Source organism: Cupressus sempervirens, chromosome 7 (genome assembly GCF_028749045.1).
Source record: "Cupressus sempervirens isolate cs-2001-9-10 chromosome 7, ASM2874904v1, whole genome shotgun sequence".
NCBI lineage: Eukaryota > Viridiplantae > Streptophyta > Pinopsida > Cupressales > Cupressaceae > Cupressus > Cupressus sempervirens.
This window is the reverse complement of record NC_143124.1, coordinates 59,943,964-59,957,549: the sequence shown is the minus strand read 5'-3', so window position 1 is coordinate 59,957,549 and position 13,586 is coordinate 59,943,964.

The window sequence follows — 13,586 nt, the reverse complement described above, 5'->3', positions numbered from 1 at the left end:
AAAACAACAAATTTATTAGCACAAAACAAGAATAACTAAACCAACAAATGTATTTCAGATGATAAGATCGGATAAATCTTCTAGAAGTCGATCGAGAATAAAACAAAATTTGAGAACCAGCAGTATTCCGCGGCAACGGCTACCCAGCCAGTTATTTCGACTGGCTGGGTATGCCCTGTTGTTTACCTCTGTCGCCATCTTCGTCCGTCTACATTCTTGCTTCCTCTAACATGACCATCCTACGTCCGTTCAGAAACCATACTCTGACGGATGAGTTCTGGCCCGCTCTGACAGAAATGTGCAAGCATGATAAATATTTAAAACGATTAACATTTTAAATAAAATTTATATTGACAAAGTAATTGTATCTCATTATAACATTAACATCAATGTAATTGTAACATTAAAGTAATTGTATTTCATTATAAATGTTTTTTTAACATAAATTACTTTGTCAATATAAATTTTATTTAAAATGTTAATCTTTTAAAATATTTATCCTATTTTAAATATTTTTAAGTTACTAATAATTAATTAAAATATTACATTGCAATTAGAAATGGATAGATCATAAAATATTTACCTACAACATTTGTAAGAATTTTACTTCTAGTTATTATTATATAAGTAATGTCTTAAACCCACAATCCTTAAGAAATAATAAGGATTATATCAACAAATAGACTGAGTTAGATATAAAATGATTTAAAAAATTTAAATATATTGAAAATGATATATTTTATTTAATTCTCTGGTTGACTCGTCTCTGCCCCAGCTCGTCATATTGGAAATTATAAGATCTATCCTAATCTAGGTTTTTGAAATCTTTTGTTAAGCTTATTCTCTCTTGTAAAACAATATCAAACTGAAGCAACATTTGATCTGGATCTTTATATGTAGGAAACTGATTCCCTGAAAGACATCCTCACCAAAACGCAGAACAAAAGAATTAGATGTTTCAGTTCAATTTTTGACACATCCTTCGGTTGCCGCACTAAATACTTCATTGGAGATTTGGATGATCATCGGCAGCCATTTTCTGAACTGTTATGGATTAAGGTTGACCTCGTTCGGCATGCAGGTATACGCGTGGTACCTTCCAGAATCATCTGCGGATGTCTTCAGAGATTGTGGCATGAAGATATACAGGTATATTCTTCTTCTTCTTCACCGATAATTAAATCTATTTCTATTCATATTGGAGAGTGCGTTCTAGATAGTTACTTAATTTTAATATTTCTCGCCAGTGTAAAATAACTGTTCATCACAAATTTATAGTAAATTTCAGTTCCCGTCCCTGTTGAAAGCGCTGGAACTCAATGCAACCCCGTTCTTATATCTTCCAAAAGAATTGAGAATTTTAAATGAATTAGGAATGTTAAATAAGTTGGAGGACCTCGTAATTGTAGGTAATCTGCCGTTAAGAACGCCATATGATGGAGCATTCTTATCTGAATTGCTTACGAAACTCACTAATCTTACAAGATTGGTTCTAAGGAGTTCCAAATTGTGAGGAGAATTGACATTGAGCAGTTGTGGATACTCAGGAGGTAAGAATGTTGCAGTCGGATACATGAATAAGCTTCGAAGTGTAGAAATCGACCATGTAAGCTTGGTATCTAAAGTAATAATCAGTGGAGAGTATTGTTCAAGCCTTGAGAAATTGGTTCTTTATAACATGCCAGATTTAATGAAGTCATTCTATTTTTCTAAAAATATCCACACACACACAAATATTGCAAGCAGGGTTCCGTAATGGTAATTATCCTCACGGGGCAACCTACATTTTAGAAGAAGGGTTAATGTCATTAGTCAATGTTTTGTACCTAAAAGAGATATTATTAATTGAAGTATTAATGATCTATTCTTCTATCAAAATAGACTCATGATTAGGTCAAAATATAGGAAATGTATAGGCATGAGTCATAATGTTTTATCTTAAATAGAAATATAGATAGGAGGAAAAGTTGGTTTACTTTCAAAAGCATTCAATAAAATATTATGAACTTTTCCAATAAAACTGAAAATTGAATTAGCAACATAATATAAAACATCCATTCACAATATGCATAATGATCAAACAAAACACAAGTATAACATGTATCATTTTAAATAACAAAAAAATAACTAAAGATATTGTTTGAATATGAGAAATGAATGCTTCTCATTATAAGAATCTCATTAAAAAATATGAAGAAGTGTAAGTATCTGTGGTGTCTAACGAGTTGTGTAGTAAGGTTATAACTACCATGGTATGCCTGGTTATAATTTAAATGGCTAGGTGATATATATTATTGTGTAGATGGTTGAGTTGAGATATGAGTTGACTTAGATTTTTGAATCAAATGTTAAGGCAATGTGACGTAAATGAGAAAGTGCAAAGGTGCGAGTGCGTGTGTTTGAAAAAGCGGTTACAATAGTTTACAAGAAGATATCATATCTTTTTATGTCATCTTATTAGTGAGTTAGCATGAAGACAATATCTCTTTTGCCAACTTGTGCAAACCTGCATTTGGGCTTCAAGAATCCTAACATTGGTGTCTCAACCGACAAGTTCTTTCAACTGTAGTGCATTCCTTGGTTTGGTATAAAATATATAAAATTAGTTATTTATATTTTGAGTGTGGTTCTCACCTTTCTTTTTATTGATATTATATTTCCATGTAAAAATATTGTATTTACGTGTTTTTGTTTCCTTCTCCTTACCCTTACTCATTTTCATTGTCTTCAATGCAATTTTCCTGTAATTAGATATATTATCTTGAGTATGAATTTTTATTTGCAATTTTCATTGTCTTCAACATAATTTTATGTAATTAGATATATTATCTTGAGTATGGATTTTTTAATCATTTTTTTAAGACTTTGTCCTTGACTTAAATGAGTTTATTTTAAACGAATCTTTTAGAATAGCCTTTAAATAAATCTAAGAATTTTATTGAAAAATGCACACTTCTTGAAATAAAATACTAAAATAGAAAAAAAATTATTATATTAAGTGAGGAACCAAAGAAAAAAAACTAAAACAAGCCCTCAACCATCTAAAACTATCAATTAAATCAAAAATAAATTAATTAAATAAACTAAAATTAACAGCTCGTAATACTTAAGAAACATTTTTTCACATGAAAACCCAACTAAGTCTCACGTTAAACTACAATGAAATAGAGTTGTACACATGGAAATGATAGAATGAAGGCTTGGGATTTGATGAATGATAATAAATAAGTTAAGCTTCGCTTTAAATATTTAAAATGATATACATGAATATTTCTAAATTTTAAATTTTAAAATAGTTTAGAATGAATTAGAAATTTAATATAATTTATTATTATTAGTGATCATCATTTAATATAAGTATTAATGTATATGTTTCTATTTTTTCATATATTACTAATCCAATGTAATGTTTCTATATTGTTTGTTTGTTATACATTTATATTAATCTAGAATTTTTAAAATAAAAAGTGCGGGTGATCGTCAAAATCTAGGTCCGATAGGATTGTATGATGACGCCATTGTTCTATTCTTACTTGTCGTTTCCTATAATCTTTCAAGAGTTCAAACCTTGTGTTTCAATTCAAGGAGAGTGGAGGGAAAAATAACAGGTTTTATTACATTGTCAATCATAATTAATAATCCACCATCACAGTGAAGAAGCTGGTACATATAGAAAAAAGTATTCAATATTAAAAAACCTCCTTTATAATTAGTTTTCTTTCCCCTTTGGCATAGGTTGTCCCATTTTGGTCTACGACATCGTAAGCTACTGTAAGGACGATGATTTACGTCGTGTAGTGCAATTTGCTATAAGGTCGATATTGATGGCAACAGCTACCCAGGCTGGAGGATCAACATGCCTGGGTATGTCGTGTATGCCCATGGCTATGCCCCTGCCTTGTACTATGCTATGCCATCCAACCGTGGAATACCATGCCTGCATGTTAGCCACATTCATGTTGCGTTCGAGGATGTCAGATTTCATTTTGCATTTAACTACCCTTTATTATTATGTTATAAAGCTTTATTATTATTATTATGATGTTATATAAAGGAATAGTAACATAAGAATTTCTTGTACTTAACTTTGTAATTGTCATTTAAAAAAAAAATACATTTAAATTTTGGTAGAGAAATTAGTTCATATAAAAAATTAAAGTTAAATATAAATAAGAAATATATAAATAAACTATATAAATAATTTATTTAATGTATATAGTTAAAATTTAATGTACATCTATATTATAATAATATTATTAATTTTGTTATTAATTTATCTTATCTTTTATCTTATCATATTAATTTAAATATTCTAAAATTTCATAACAATTGAAATTGCCATGTTAGTAAAAGATTTTAAAATGTATTTTTTTTTAATCATTACTTTTTGATATTGTATTATGTTTTTTGTTTTGTATTTTTTTTGGTTAAAAATATAATTTGATTATAATTTATTTTTATATAAATAATAATTTAAAATTACATAAAATTTAGATAACAAAAAATTATTTAAAAAATACTTAAATATAATATTGTATTTATCCTGTTTAATATTTTTATAAAATCTTGTTTAATATTTGTATACAATCTTGTCATAATAAATGTGTTGGTTGTTCCTCAAACTCGCCTAAACTATCCCCATGCCACCCATGCCCCCATACCCATCTCGGAGAAACTGTTATACATTTTTTGGTGCAAAATACTTGTCAGATTTGATTCGTATACGGATGCATCAGTGGAGCTTTTAATTAAATGGCAAAGGAATCCAACATGTAGCATTTTATCATTTATTTTATATTATATTATTTTATAAAGTGAATATTTTTCCTTATCTATTAAATATTAAAATGTATTTAACTAAGAAAGAAAATGTTTTAGAGTAAATAAAACAACTTATGTATTTCTCCTTATATATATTAGTCTACAAATTAATTTTGATAAAAGAATTATAAAATCAAATGAAAAAATATTATAAAATCAAATATAAAATGTGCTAATAAATGTGTTGGTTGTTCCTCAAACTTATCTAAACAAGAATAACTAAACCAACAAATTTATTAGCACAAAACAAGAATAACTAAACCAACAAATGTATTTCAGATGATAAAATCGGATAAATCTTCTAGAAGTCGATCGAGAATAAAACAAAATTTGAGAACCAGCAGTATTCCGCGGCAACGGCTACCTAGCCAGTTATTTCGACTGGCTGGGTATGCCCTGTTGTTTACCTCTATCACCATCTCCGTCCGTCTACATTCTTGCTTCCTCTAACATGACCATCCTACGTCCGTTCAGAAACCGTACTCTGACGGATGAGTTCTGGCCCGCTCTGACAGAAATGTACAGGCATGATAAATATTTAAAACGATTAACATTTTAAATAAAATTTATATTGACTAAGTAATTGTATTTCATTATAACATTAACATCAATGTAATTGTAACATTAAAGTAATTGTATTTCATTATAAATGTTGTTTTAACATAAATTACTTTGTCAATATAAATTTTATTTAAAATGTTAATCTTTTTAAATATTTATCCTATTTTAAATATTTGTAAGTTACTAATAATTAATTAAAATATTACATTGCAATTAGAAATGGATAGATCATAAAATATTTACCTACAACATTTGTAAGAATTTTACTTCTAGTTATTATAATATAAGTAATGTCTTAAACCCACAATCCTTAAGAAATAATAAGGATTATATCAACAAATAGACTGAGTTAGATATAAAATGATTTAAAAAATTTAAATATATTGAAAATGATATATTTTATTTATAATTTTCTTTATCTTATTGTTTGATCAATATATACAAAAACGAACTTATATTCTCATCTAATACTCGGTAACATCCACATCTAACATAGATACAAATTGTTTTTAAACTAAACATTCAAAATGTATTTTTACATTCTAATAAATTTTCGTTTATGTTTTTTTATTGGTAATTTTCATTTAAGATTTTACTATATTATAGTATTCTACCATTTAATTTAAAATTATATTAGAAAAAATTAAAAAAATTATAGCAATTAATTTAGTAAATGTTAATCTAATGTAAAAATTATATATATATATATATTATATACATTATTTGACAATATATATAGTTTATATTAGTATAATTTTAAAATATATTTATTTAAAAAAATATTACATTTATACTTATAATTTTATTTTTTTAATCTCTAAGTCAAAGTAATTTTTATTGTATACTTATAATTATATATTTTTAATATATATATATAGTTCCACTTATAAATAGGTTGCCCAGTTAATAGATAGCTAGCGTGCATTTGTAACAACGGGCTAAATGTCATGCTGGGCTTCTGATGGTTCCTTAAAGAACAAGAGCTCTTTGCGAGCAGGAGTCCCTGCCTTTTGGAGTTATAGTGGGGGTTGTAGTTATTAGTGACGGGTTTTATGCAACCTTCCCAAAGTTAATTCTAATAATAATTTTATTTTTTGGTGACCACAATAAAGCCAACTAAAGGTACACAATTGTCCTTAGAGTGAACAAATTCAATAATACTAATATAATTAAAACTTTATTAGTTGTATGAAGCCTCCACAACTTTGTTTATTGTATTCAATAGAAAATAATAATTCAAATCTCTTTGCATAAGACAACAAGGTCATATACAACTAATAATAATAATAATAATAAAACATCAAATGCACTTAATTTATCAGATACATTTGATATTTATTAAACCTCAATACACTAATTTATAAATAAAATATTATAATATTTTGTTTAGCTATATCAAATTATTTAGAATTTGTCAAATTAATTGGCATTGAAAATGAAATAGGTAGAGGCCAAACATGTATAATGGAATGTAATTTTTTTTTAATAATTCTTGGTTTCTCAACAGTTTAGTTTTAACGGTATTTAGTTTTAAAACTAATAAAATATATAACACTTTTGAAGCCACCAACTATTAAAAGTCAATAATTTGGAAATCGTGTTCTCATACCCACAGGTCTGGGTTTGAGTCCCAACAGCTTCACCTCCGAGTATCTTGACAGTTAGAAAAGCTGCATAATATTAAATAATAATAATAATAATACAAAGATTGTTTAACTCAAAAAATTATTTATATATTTTAAAAATTTAAATCATCAAATCCAACCCGGGACAGAGAGTATTCCTTTCCTATTACAGTCGGTAAAGAACAGTAAAGGTAAGCAAAATATGACTACAGAAAGTCCATCTTTTATTAATTTTTATTAAAATGAATGCAGAAAAACCATTATGTAAGTGTTGTTCATTAAAAGAGTGGAAATAAGCTAACAGGTGCATTCGCAACAAATAGCTTGCAGTGCCTTCTTTTAAACTATTTTGGATTTTACATATGCAATGAACATCATCAATTTTGAAGAGGCAGGATACAAAAAACACAACTCAGAAGTATATTCCCGTCCAATCCAAGCCGACGTAACACGTGAAGACAACAAATAAATAAATAAAGATAAACAAAGCTTTGGTCAGCAGACAAGATAGTTGAAAGGTTGAGTGTGAGCCAAATGGCATGTGGCAAAAGTATGTAGAAAATTTTATAAATATTCTGACAACATATTAATTGCATTTATATGAGTACCAGCGCTGCATTGCATTTGATGTTTTGGCAGCCTTTTTTTACCTATTTCCATTCTCCAAAAATCTATTTTCTCCCCAGGAAATTAGCAACTAGCCAATCACAATTAAAAATTTTGTGTAGGAAAAATGAATTAAAAAATACTTGGATTTATGACTTTAGTCTTTTGGTACCTAAAGTCTAAAATGAAATGGCAGGGGGGCAAAAGAAAACATTAGTACCCTGCCTTATAAATAAGGTAGGGACTAATAATAAAAATTCAGACTTACGACACAACTTATTGAGATGTGACGCAATATACAGCTGTATCATACCAGATTCCATGTTTGGCTTCCACGTTTACTCCCACTGGTCCGTCATTTGGAAGATGTCAAGATGGAATCATAACAAACGACAAGGAACCTTGAAAAAGGACCTCCTTCACATGCAGTCATGTCATGTTCATAATTATGACCCACGTGAACTACGCCACAAATGTCGTCCAGTCTGGTCCCACGCGATCGAATTTTTCATTATTATCACACCGATTTCCACCGCGGGTCATGTAAATCAAATCACTCGATCAATCCCTGTTGTACTATATTCATTTTGGTAGTAAATATAAATAATAAATAAATAACAGAATTTCTTCTCTTCAATAATAAATAAATAATACAATAGAAAAATGAATTTATCAATTCTCAAATATTAAACATTATCTTATTTTAAAAATTTAAACATTTAAAAAATTAAACAAATTCAAAACTTCAAAAAACTAGTTGATTTCTTTTGGAACAATTATATATATACATATATGTATATATATACATATATGTATATATATACATATATACATATACATATAGATATATACATATATGTATATATATAAATATATACATACATATGAACATATATATACATATATGTATATATATACATATATACATATATATGAACATATATATATATGTATATATGTACATATATACACATATATACGTCGTGTACATTCTAATAAATTTTCGTTTATGGTTTTTTATTGGTAATTTTCATTTTAGATTTTACTATATTATAGTATTCTACCATTTAATTTAAAATTATATTAGAAATTTTTTTAAAAATATAGCAATTAATTTAGTAAATGCTAATCTAATGTACAAATTATATATATATATATATATATATTACATACATTATTTGACAATATATATATTTTATATTAGTATAATTTTAAAATATATTTATTTATAAAAATATTACATTTATACTTATAATTTTATTTTTTTAGTCTCTAAGTCAAAGTAATTTATCAAAAATGACTTCCACCGCGGGTCATGTAAATCAAATCACTCAATCAATCCCTGTTGTACTATATTCGTTTTGGTAGTACATATAAATAATAAATAAATAATAGAATTTCTTCTCTTCAATAATAAATAAATAATAGAATAGAAAAATGAATTTATCAATTCTCATATATTAAACATTATCTTATTTTAAAAATTTAAACATTTAAAAAATTAAACAAATTCAAAACTTCAAAAAACTAGTTGATTTTTTTTGGAACAATTATATATATACATATATGTATATATATACATATATACATATATATGTACATATACATATACATATGTATATATGTACATATACATATATACATATATACATATACATATACATATATACATATGTATGAACATATATATACATGTATATATGTACATATACATTTATACATATACATGTATATATGTATATGTACATCTATATACATGTATACATATATGTATATATATACATATGTATACATGTATATATAAATAATCATATAATGTTAATGGGTCCTTGGTCTATGGTGAAGCTGAACGACTCACAGAGAGCTCACCAGGGATGAGGTCGAGATTGTGCCCAAGTGATTTTGACAACATACCGCATTCTTAAATCTTCAAATGGTAGTAGCTTGTAGGTCTAAACCCTCCATCAAAAAAACAAAACTATATAATATACTTAAATAAAACCTTGGTTTTGAGTAATCTTTTTTTCATGAACTCCTCAAATTTAAAATCTTTTATTATTTTAAATTGTTTTTAGAAGTGGTCATTTATAAAAATGAGCAATGGGACATAATGCAACGATTTGATGGTCATGGACATACCCAGCCATGTCGAACGAACTGGCTGCGTAGCCATTGCACACATGCCATAACTGGTTGGGTAGCAGTTGCCACTAATGATTGCTCTATAGACAAAGGTTGTAAAAAATGATTGTCCTATAGATTTTCTTGTTGAGTGATACGAGTTAAATTTGTGTTGTCGAGATGTGATATGCTTTAATGAAGGTCTGTGCACTCTGAGTTTTACTCTTCATCTTCTTTGGCGCTTGAGTTCATGGCGTCTTCCTCCTCATCGCACCAAGAAAAAAAGAGATGTGGTCCTTTTGGTAAATTTGAAAGGAAAGCATTCCCTGCATCTAGAAAATTGTTTGAAGCATTCATCAATCGCCGCAACACTAACGTGAGAGAAACAGTGGCTGCAGCACTCCATAAATCTCTCAAGGACAAGGAGTGTCGGGCATTTCTTGATGATCGAGAGTTTGAAATTGGAGATCCAATTATCTCTACGATAGAAAATGCCATATTATCTTCACGAGTTCAAATAGCCATCTTCTCACCGCGATATGCGGAGTCCTCCTGGTGTTTAGATGAGCTAGTCCTCATGTTAAACACCAAGGCTCGTTTTATTCCTATATTTTGTGATGTGGAGCCTTTTGAACTTCGCTACCCTAACAAGGGAGCTTATGCAAACGCATTCAAAAAGCATGAAGAAAGCGGCAGATTCAGTGAAGAGAGGATTCGCCAGTGGAAAGAGGCACTGAAGTGTTGGTCACTCATCTTAGGCCACAGACACAACACATCTCATGAGTACGTAGGCTATTTGTTTTCCACATGGTATTTCTTTGTTTATTTCGATTGTTTGCTTCGACTGGCTATAACTCAACTGTCATTTTTAAATCTTCACCCTCTTCATATTTATATTGAAGTTAACTTGTAGACCTTGAAATTGCCAGTGATGTCCAGAGGCTGTGTACAAAGATTGCTGAGGCTGTACAGAAAGAGGTTGAAAATACAAGATGTCTGGAAGTTGCAAAACATCCGGTAGCGCTTGATCAACTAGTACAGGATTTTGAAAGACAGATTGGAGACCAAGGGAATATTGTTGGCATTTTTGCAATGGGGGCCTTCGGAAAAACAACCTTGGCCAAAGAATTCTTTAACTGTAAGAGATCCAATTACGAGGCCTCGAGTTTTGTGTTTGACGTAAGGGAAGCATCTTCTAAAGGTGAATTGCCATGTTTGCAAAGTCAGCTCCTCAAAGACTTGTTCAGCGAGGATCGCAAATTTCGGAGTGTAGACAAAGGAACGCCTAATCTGAGGAATCGAATGGGAAGAGCTGGAAATAGTTTCCTTATTGTTCTCGATGATGTTGATCATCCGAAGCAGCTGGATGCTCTCTTGGTCAGAAGGAAAGATGGTCTTGTCATTGTCACAACGCGCGATGAAAGGGTGTTAGGAACTGCTAGTATTACTAACTGTTACAGATTAAAAGAGATGGATGAGGCTCACGAAAAATAGCTCTTTTGCTGGAACGCCTTCGATGTGCCAATAGCACCCCAACGGTGTGAAACATTAGTTAATAGCTTCGTGGACCTATGTGGAGGATTACCTCTCTCTATAGAGGTCTCTGCTGGGAATCTTTATGGCGTTGAAGACATAGCTTTTTGGCAGTCAGAATTGGAGAAATTTATGAGCACTCTGCATCTCGACGTAAAAGAGAGACTTAAATTGAGCTTCGACAGACTAGACAGAGAACAAAAACTGATTTTTATGGACATCGCATGTTTTTTTATTGGGACAGTCAAGAGTATAGGCGTCAGGATATGGAAGGGATCAGGATTGAACGTGGAGCACACAGTTCAAATTCTGAAAGATAAATGTCTTATTGAAATAGAATGGAAGCGTTCAGAGGAATTATTGTACGATGATCAACTGGTTTTCAAAATGCACAATCACCTTCGTGATTTAGGAAGAGAAATGGCGGATCATCATACGTCTCCAATTAGCCTATGGCGACCACGAGATCTTAATTCTCTGGTTGAATCGTCTCTGCCCCAGCTCTTCATATTTGAAATTATAAGATCTATCCTAATCTTGGTTTTTTAAATCTTTTGTTAAGCTTATTCTCTCTTTTAAAACAATATCAAAATGAAGCAACATTTGATCTGGATCTTTATATGTAGGAAACAGATTCCCTGAAAGACATCCTCACCAAAATGCAAAACAAAAGAATTAGATGTTTCTGTTCAATTTTTGACACATCCTTCGGTTGTCGCAATAAATACTTCATAGGAGATTCGGATGATCATCGGCAGCCATTTTTTGAACTGTTATGGATTAAGGTTGACCTCGTTCGGCATGCAGGTATACGCGTGGTACCTTCCAGAATCATCTGCAGATGTTTTCGGAGATTGTGGTATGAAGATATACAGGTATATTCTTCTTCTTCTTCACCGATAATTAAATCTATTTATACTCATATTGGAGAGCGCGTTCTAGATTATTACTTAATTTTAATATTTCTCGCCAGTGTAAAATAACTGTTCATCACAAATTTATTGTAAATTTTAGGTCCCGTCCCTGTTGAAAGCGCTGCAACTCAATGCGACCCCGTTCTTATATCTTCCAAAAGAATTGAGAATGTTAAATGAATTGGGAATGTTAAATAAGTTGAAGGACCTCGTAATTGTAGGTAATCTGCCGTTAAGAACGCCATATGATGGAGCATTCTTATCTGAATTGCTTACGAAACTCACTAATCTTACAAGATTGATTCTAAGGAGTTTCAAATTGCAAGGAGAATTGACATTGAGCAGTTGTGGATACTCAGGAGGTAAGAATGTTGCAGTCGGATACATGACTAAGCTTCGAATTGTAGAAATCAACCATGTAAGCTTGGTATCTAAAGTAATAATCAGTGGAGAGTATTGTTCAAGCCTTGAGAAATTGGTTCTTTATAACATGCCAGATTTAATGAAGTCATCCTATTTTTCTAAAAATATCCACACACACACAGATATTGCAAGCAGGGTTCTGTAATGGTAATTATCCTCATGGGGCAACCTACATTTTAGAAGAAGGGTTAATGTCATTAGTCAATGTTTTGTACCTAAAAGAGATATTATTAATTGAAGTATTAATGGTCTATTCTTCTATCAAAATAGACTCATGATTAGGTCAAAATATAGGAAATGTATAGGCATGAGTCATAATGTTTTATCTTAAATAGAAATATAGATAGGCAGAAAAGTTGGTTTACTTTCAAAAGCATTCAATGAAATATTATGAACTTTTCCAATAAAACTGAAAATTGAATTAGCAACATAATATAAAACATCCATTCACAATATGCATAATGATCAAACAAAACACAAGTATAACATGTATCATTTTAAATAAAATAAAAATAACTAAAGATATTGTTTGAATATGAGAAATGAATGCTTCTCATTATAAGAATCTCATTAAAAAACAATTTTAAAAACTAAATTTTAGAGTCTATGCGAATGTAAGAAGAAGAAGTGTAAGTATCTGTGGTGTCTAACTAGTTGTGTAGATACGGTTATAACTACCATGGTATGCCTGGTTATAATTTAAATGGCTAGGTGATATATATTATTGTGTAGATGGTTGAGTTGAGATATGAGTTGACTTAGATTTTTGAATCAAATGTTAAGGCAATGTGATGTAAATGAGAAAGTGCAAAGGTGCGAGTGCGTGTGTTTGAAAAAGTTGTTACAACAGTTTACAAGAAGATATCATATCTTTTTATGTCATCTTATTAGTGAGTTAGCATGAAGACAATATCTCTTTTTCCAACTTGTGCAAACCTGCATTTGGGCTTCAAGAATCCTAACATTGGTGTCTCAACCGACA